Below are 8,676 nucleotides of genomic sequence, written 5' to 3' on the forward strand. Positions count from 1 at the left end.
CCTCATGGAGAGGGCAGCAATGCCGGCTGAAAGAATAACCACGACAATGGCATCACCTGCTGCTGTAGGCTTTGAGATTCTGTCCAGGTAGCCTGGCGATCGACACGCTCGAATCTGATTCAAGACCAAGATGCGGCTCCTGGCCCTCCTTGCCATTGTCGTGATTGTTCTCGGGCTCACTACTCTCAACATCCTGTTCATGCTACTCAGCAGGTTGAGATGGGGTGTCCAAATCCTCACTGATCTCTTCGCCGTTGCTGCTACCTGGAGCTGCTTCTGATGCTTTAACATCAAGCTCATCTACTGCCTTGGAGTAGTCTGATGCATCAGATTCTCTACCACTGCAGCAACACCCTCTGATTCTGCAATCAAGCCAGAAACTGCATCCTGGATATTCAAGTGCTCCTCCAAGGCACTGGCACTACCAGGAGCTTCTTCTGACATTACAACATCAAGCTCATCTACTACCATGTCGTAGTAGTCTGATGCATCAGATTTTTCTCCCACTCCAGCATCATCAACTGGTTCTTCTTCCACCACAACATCACCTTCCGACTTTGCAGCAGCACGCACACGGAAGCAGCAAACATGAACAGAACAAAAGCAAGGGGAAGTAGGAACCTCAACGCGGATCCCTTCTTCACTGGAGCTCGCACCCCAAGCTCCGGCTCCGGTGTCAGTGCACGAGCTCGCAGAGGAGTCGCCCTAGGCCCCAGTGTAGAGACGCGAGCCGGCTCTGGCTTCACCGCAGCAACCTCTGATGACAGCAGAGGGGGCCACAGCGAATAGACACGGGCTCTGGCGCCAGGACGGAAGCCTCAGCGGCCTCAGATGGAGCGGTGAGAGCAGGTGATTTTGCTGTGGTTGCTCTTGTTCCTCCTCTGTACATGAGGTCATCCTCCGTGGTGGCAGTGGCGTCGGTTTCGTCGCTCCTCTCGGAGGTAGAGGCGAAGCCGTCCTCGAGGTGCCTGACGCCAGCGCCGAGGGGGTCAGGCTTGTAATGGAGGAACCGCGGCCTCGGCAAGGTGTAGTTGGTCTTGGGGTTGTACAGGGCCGCCCGTGACAGTAGGAGGGGGTCGAGGTCGGGCTTCTCCGGTGCGTACTCCACCTCCACCTGCAATAAGCCATGTCGTTAGGACTTAGGAGCAGATTACAGGGAGGCGGAACTGGAGCTCGCCTGGGGGTGGGGGTCGGGTTCAGGGCGGGCGCTCTCCTCGCAGGCCCCGCCAGCGCCGGCATTGGCGCACGCAGCCCTGCTCTTTCTGTCCACCGCGGCAGCGACGACGGTGAGGGTTGGCGGTGGGCATGATCGTCATCAGCAGAAGCGAGCGAGGCGACCCCCTCCTCCCCGGCGCCTCCGCTGCGCTCCTTCCTCTCTGTGTCCGCAACGATTTTTGGCAGGAGAGAGACGAGATCGGGAGTGAGGGGTTGGGGAGAGGTGGGGGCGGGACGTGTTTGTGGGCGGCAGTTTATTCTTTTTTAGCGACGATGGGGTGGGAGCGTGGGCTGATTTTCCGGGTTTCTCGTGCGTGCGGGATCGATCGATTTTTTTACCGCGTGTTGATGGGGTGGGGGTGCTGGAGGTCGAACCATCACGACGTTCGATCCCCCTTTAATAGTAGAGATTACTCCACACATCGACCGCTATCCAGCATGCATCTAGTGTACTAAGTTCATGGAGAAACGGAGTAATGCAATAAGAACTATGACATGATGTAGACAAGATCTATTCATGTGGGAATAGACCCCATCGTTTTTTCCTTAATAGCAATGGTACATGTGTGCCTCGCTACCCCTTCTATCACTGGGTGAGGACACCGCAGGATCGAACCCATCACAAAGCACCTCTTCCCATTGCAAGAAAAATCAATCTAGTCGGCCTAACAAAACCAAAGATTCGGAGAAGAAATACGAGGCTATAAGTAATCATGCATATGCCAGATCAAAGAAGACTCAAATAATATTCATGGATAAAAATCTGATCATAAACTCGAACTTCATCGGATCCAACAAACACACCGCAAAAAGTCATTACATCAAATAGATCTCTAAGAGACCATTGTATTGAGAATCAAAAAGAGAGAAGAAGCCATCTAGCTACTGCCTACGGACCCGTAGGTCTATGGTGAAATACTCATGCATAATCAGAGGAGCACCAATGAGGATGATGAACCCCCTCCGTGATCATGTTCCCCTTCGGTGGAGTGCCGGAATAGGACTCTAGATTGGATCTCGTGGTTCTAGAACTTGCGGCGGCTGAAATTGTGTTTCACCGACTCCCCTAGGGTTTCTGGAATATTTGGGTATTTATAGAGCTGACAGGCGGTGGAGGAGACCCCCGTGGGCTCCACATCCCATCAAGGCGCGCCAGGGGCCTCTTGTGCGCCCTGGTGTCTTGTGGGCCACACGGGCCTCCCCAGGCGCTTCCTTGGCTCCCAACTTGTCTTCTGGTCCAAAAAAATCTTCAAAAAGTTTTGCTACATTTGGACTCCGTATGTTGGGGATATTCTGCGAAGTAAAAAACAAGCAAAAAACAACAACTGGCACTGGGCACTAGGTCAATAGGTTAGTCCCAAAAAATGATATAAAGTTGCTATAAAATGAATATAAAGCATCCAAGACTGATAATATAACAACATGGAACAAGCAAAACTTATATATACGTTGGAGACGTACCAGCATCCCCAAGCTTAATTCCTACTTGTCCTTGAGTAGGTAAATGATAAAAACAGAATTTTTGATGTGAAATGATGCCTAACATGTTCATCACATATTCTTTTCTTTTGTAGCATGGACATTTGGACTTTTAGATGGTTCAAAGCAATAGTCTATATTTGACATGAAGACTTCAATACTCAAGCATATTAACAAGCAACCATGTCTTTCAAAATATCAACACTAAAGAAAGTTATCCCTAGCCCATCATGCTCAATCATTGATCCACTCCCGAAACACACTCGAATATTAGCTACATCCAATGATCAAGTAGGATCATAGTGCTCCCTAGTTGGTGCTTTATAAGAGAAGACGGAGACTCAAAATAAAAATAAAAATTGCATAAAAGTAAATAGATAGGCCCTTTGTAGAGGGAAGCAGAGATTTATAGAGGTGCCAGAGCTCAAAGCTTAAATTGAGAGATAATTTTTTTTGACAGGCATACTTTTCCCGTCAATGAAAATGACAGTGTAATTCCCAACACTTTCCACGCTAGATACATCATAGGCGGTTCCCAAACTTAAAATAAAGTTCATTCCTTTTTCCACCATACTTTCACACTCCATGGCTAGTCCTATCCATGGGTACCATCCATACCAACACTTTCCAAGGAATTTATTATTTGACAACATAAAGTAAGTTTCTTTTTTATTTCAGGACTGGGCATCCCTATTACCGTTGTACTACCGTGCAATGACAAGTGAATAAACACTCATCCTGAGAATAACACATCTAGCATGGAAAATATTGGCCATCCCCTACCGCTTCATGAGCGGTACGAGCACACAAAAAGGAAATTCATTTTGAAAATTAGAGATGGCACATACAAATTTACTTAGAACGGCACGGAAATACCGCATATAGGTAGGTATGGTGGACTCATATGGCAAAACTGGGTTTAAGGATTTTTTATGCACAAGTAGTATTTCTACTTAGTACAAATGAAGGCTAGCAAATAGATTGAGAAGCATCCAACCAAGAAATGAAAATTCACATAAACGAGCATTACACATAACTAACACCGAATAATTCACCAAAAGTAGGATGTAATTTCATTGCATAACTATTGACTTTCGTGCTTGCATAGGGAATCACAAACCTTAACACCAGTATTCTTACTAAAGCATAATTACTCACCGACATGACTCACATATTATTATCATCATATCTCAAAACTATTACAAAGAATCAAGTTTATTTTGTCCAATGATCTTCATGAATTTTTTTATTATATCCCTCTTGAATATCTATCACTTTGGGACTAATTTGATATGTTGCAATTGCTTTTTGATAATCTCAAACAAATTTAAGTGAAGAACATGAGCATAAAAATTTTCATCTCTCAAAATAATATAAGTGAAGCATGAGTGAATTTCTTCACAAATTTACTAACTCTCCAATAAATATATGTGAAGCATGAGAGTATTTCTCCAAAAATATTAAAGCACACCATGGTAAAAAAAGATATAAGTGAAGCACTAGAGCAATTCCATAGCTCAAATTTTTTTAAGTGAAGCACATAGAGCAATTCTATCAAATCATAGCATAATTTTGGCTCTCTCAAATAGATGTATCCAGCAAGGGTATATGAGACAAACTGAAAAGCAAAACAAGCAAACACTCATAAAATACAAGACAGCTCCAAGCAAAACTCATGATATGTGACTAATAAAAATATAGCTCCAAGTAAAATTACCGATGTCGTTAGACGTAAGAGGGGATGCCTTCAGGGGCAGCCCCAAGCTTAGTTGCTTGGTTCTCCTTGAATATTAACTTGGGGTTCCATGGCCATCCCCAAGCTTAGGCTCTTTTCACTCCTTATTCCTTCATCCATCATGATCTCACCCAAAACATGAAAACTTCAATCACACAAAACTTAACAAAACCTTCGTGAGATCCGTTAGTATAATAAAGAAAATCACTACTCTAAGTACTGTTGAAAACCCATTCATATTTTATTATTGCATTATATCTATTGTATTCCAACCTTTCCGTGGCATATACGCTTCAATACAATCCATAGATTCATCAAAAGAAGCACACAATGCAAAGAAAACAAAATATGTCAAAAACAAAATGATTTGTAGTAATATGGACTTTCTCCATACTTCTGTAACTCCAACAATTCGGAAAACTTAGGACAACGTAGGCAATTTGTATATCAATCTTTTTTTTTAAATCAGAATTTTATCACGCTTCTGAGATTTTTAAGAATTCTGCTACCGGATGCAAAAGTTTATGTTTTTCAACAAGATCAAATCAACTATCACCCAACATGATCCCAAAGGCTTTACTTGGCACACACACTAATTAAAATGTAAAAACACAATCATAACAGAGGCATAATTGTGAGAACACACAAGAATAGAAATAAAAAAAGAGAATGATATATTTTATTCATTGGGTTGCCTCCCAACAAGCTCTATCATTTTATGCCCTATCTAGGCATAAGTAATTTTAATGATGCTCACATGACAGATAGCAATGGAAACATGAAAAAAGCATCATGTAGCATGTGAAAAACAAGCTTCAGTCTAACATACTTCCTATGCATAGGCATTTATAAGCAAACAAATTATCAAGACAAACAAAAACTAGTATATGTAAGGAAGAAGAAAGAAACAATAGCAATCTCAACATCACGAGAGGTAAATTAGTAGCATGAAAATTTCTACAACCATATTTTCCTCTCTCATAATAATTACATGTGGGATCATATTCAAATTGAACAATATAGCTATGACATAACATATTCTCTACATGATCCACGTGCATGCAAAGTTGACACTCTTCCAAAATAGTGGGATTATCATCAAATAAAGGCATGACCTCTCCAAACCCACTTTTAATATTATTACTAACATATTCATCATGAGGCTTAAATAAACGTTCAAGATCATAAGAAGAATCACCCCAATCATGACCATTATAAGTAGTGGACATATCAAACTTAGCATCGTCCCCAAGCTTGGGGTTTTGCATATTATTAGCACAATTAAAATTAATAGAATTTATAGTAAAACCATTGAAATCATGCTTTTGATTCAAGGAGCTATCGTAAATTACTTCATAAATTTCCTCTTTCACTTCATCACAATTTTTAGATTCACGAATCTCAAGCAAAACTTCATAAAGATAATCTAGTGAACTCAATTCACTAGCAATTGGTTCATCATAGTTGGATCTTTTAAAAAGATTAGAAAGTGGATGTGGATCCATAGATTTTTATCAAGCGATGCAAGCAAATAGCTGGCACATGGCAACACAAGCAAAGATAGCAAACAAGATCACAAGCAAACAAAAGATTGAACAAGAAAAAAGCAAACGAAAAGAAGCCAAATAATTTTGTCCTTTTGCAAAAATGTTTTAGAAGTGGGGGAGATGAAAACAAGAGGAAAATGAGAGGAAAATGGCAAATAATGTAAATTGCAAGGAGATGAGATTTGTGAGTAGGAACCCGATAGATATTGATGATGTCTCCCCGGCAACGGTGCCAGAAATTCCTTTTGATGTGGCTTGAAACTGAGCAGGTATTTCCCCATAGAGGAAGGGATGATGCAGTACAGCTACGGTAGGTATTACCCTCAGATGTGAAACCTAGGTAACCAAACAACACTATGTAAATGGTACCTGCACACAAAGAACAAATACTTGCAACCCGACGCGTAAGAGGGGTTGTCAGTCCCTCCACGGTATAAAGATAGATAAAATTGTATGAGTTTGGATAAACAGATCTTGATAGGACACGAAATAAAATAAGTAAAGAAAAGGTGCAGCGAGGTATTTTTGGATTTTTGGAAATATAGATGTGAAAACAAATATGGCAAAAGATAGATCGGAAAGCAAATATGATAAAAGATACACCCGGGGAACGTAGATTTCCCTAGTGGCTTCTCTCGAGAAAATAGCACACGATGGGTGGACAAATTACTGTACGACAATTGATAGAAGAACAAATAATTATGACGATATCCAAGGAAATGATCATGAATATAGGAATCATGTCCAAGATTATAGACCAAAGTGATTCTGCATCTACTACTATTACTCCACACATCGACCGCTATCCAGCATGCATCTAGTTTATTATGTTCATGGAGAAACGGAGTAATGCAATAAGAACGATGACATGATGTAGACAAGATATATTCCTATAGGAATAGACCCTATCTTTTTTTCCTTAATAGTAATGATACATGCGTGCCTCGCTGCCCCTTTTGTCACTGGGTGAGGACACCGCAAGATCGAACCCATCACAAAGCACCTCTTCCCATGGCTAAAAAAATCAATCTAGTCGGCCTAACTAAACCAAAGATTTGGAGAAGAAATATGATGCTATAAATAATCATGCACATAAGAGATCAAAGAAGACTCAAGTAATATTCATGGATAAAAATCTGATCATAAACTCGAACTTCATCGGATCCAAACAAACACACCGCAAAATGTCATTACATCAAATAGATCTCCAAGAGACCATTGTATTGAGAATGAAAAAGAGAGAAGAAGTCATCTAGCTACTGCCAATGGACACGTAGGTCTATGGTGAACTACTCACGCATCACTAGAGGAGCACCAATGAGGATGATGAACCCCTCTGTAATTGTGTTCCCCTCCGATGGAGTGCTAGAATAGGGCTCTAGATTGGATCTAGTGGTTCTAGAACTTGTGTTGGCTGGAATTGTGATTTGTGGACTACCCTAGGGTTTGTAGAATATTTGGGTATTTATAGAGCTGAGAGGCGGTGGAGGAGACCCCTATGGGCCCCACAACCCATCAGGGCATGCCAGGGGCCTTTGGCATGCCCTGGTGTCTTGTGGGCCCCATGGACCTCCCCTAGGTTCTTCCTTGGCTCCCAAGTTGTCTTCTGGTCCAAAAAAATCTCCAAAAAGTTTCGCTGCGTTTGGACTCCGTTTGGTAGGGATATTCGGCAAAGTAAAAACAAGCAAAAAACAGCAACTGGCACTGGGCACTAGGTCAATAGGTTAGTCCAAAAAGAATGATATAAAGTTGCTATAAAATGAATATAAAGCATCCAAGACTGATAATATAACAGCATGGAACAAGTAAAAACTATAGATACGTTGGAGACGTATCAGCATCCCCAAGCTTAATTCCTACTCGTCCTCGAGTAGGTAAATGATAAAATCAAAAAAATTGATGTGGAATGCTGCCTAACATGTTTGTCACATATCATTTTCTTTTGTAGCATGGACATTTGGACTTTTAGATGGTTCAAAGCAATAATCTACATTTGACATGAAGACTTCAATACTCAAGCATATTAACAAGCAACCATGCCTTCCAAAATATCAACACTAAAGAAAGTTATCACTAGCCCATCGTGTTCAATCATTGATCCACTCCCGAAACACACTCGAATATTAGCTACATCCAATGCTCAAGTATGATCGTAGTGCCCCTTGTTGTTGCTTTATAAGAACTACAAAAAAAGACACATCCATGACATTTTGAGCCGAACGAATTTTTTCTGTCATACATATGACACTTCTATGATGATAATTGTGACAAAACCCGGTATCATCATAGATGTGGTGGGCTCCTACTTCTATGACAAAAAATCATGACACACAATGGGCTTTTCATCCTGGGCGGGCCGGAGACGCAGCTGCATGACATTCTTTGGGTCGTCCATGATGGAAAAAACCATGGTAGAAGCGAGGGGGAGGAAAATTTCGGGGAGTTCCCGGTTACAGTGGGAGGTCGGGGGCCGAGCGATGCGCGTTTCTCTCATACACGTACGCGCGTGTGTGCGAGGCGTTGACTCTAACTGAACCCGAGCGAGGCGTTGGGCTCTAACTGAATCCAAGCGATTGCACTGCAGGCTACGCGTTACTGAACCCGAGCGATCAATCGATGGCTGTTAACTGAACCCGATCGAGCGATTCCTTCGCTACTGCTGCTAACTGAAGCCGATCGATGCTGCCTCTGGGATGAACA

General features: G+C 42.1%; 1 pseudogene; it reads right to left on the reverse strand.

The window, feature by feature from the left end:
* Positions 1–202: 202 nt before the first annotated feature.
* LOC119333588 overlaps positions 203–8,676 on the reverse strand; it is a 51,559-nt pseudogene continuing 43,085 nt past the window's right edge.

Source organism: Triticum dicoccoides, chromosome 7A (assembly GCF_002162155.2).
Source record: "Triticum dicoccoides isolate Atlit2015 ecotype Zavitan chromosome 7A, WEW_v2.0, whole genome shotgun sequence".
NCBI lineage: Eukaryota > Viridiplantae > Streptophyta > Magnoliopsida > Poales > Poaceae > Triticum > Triticum dicoccoides.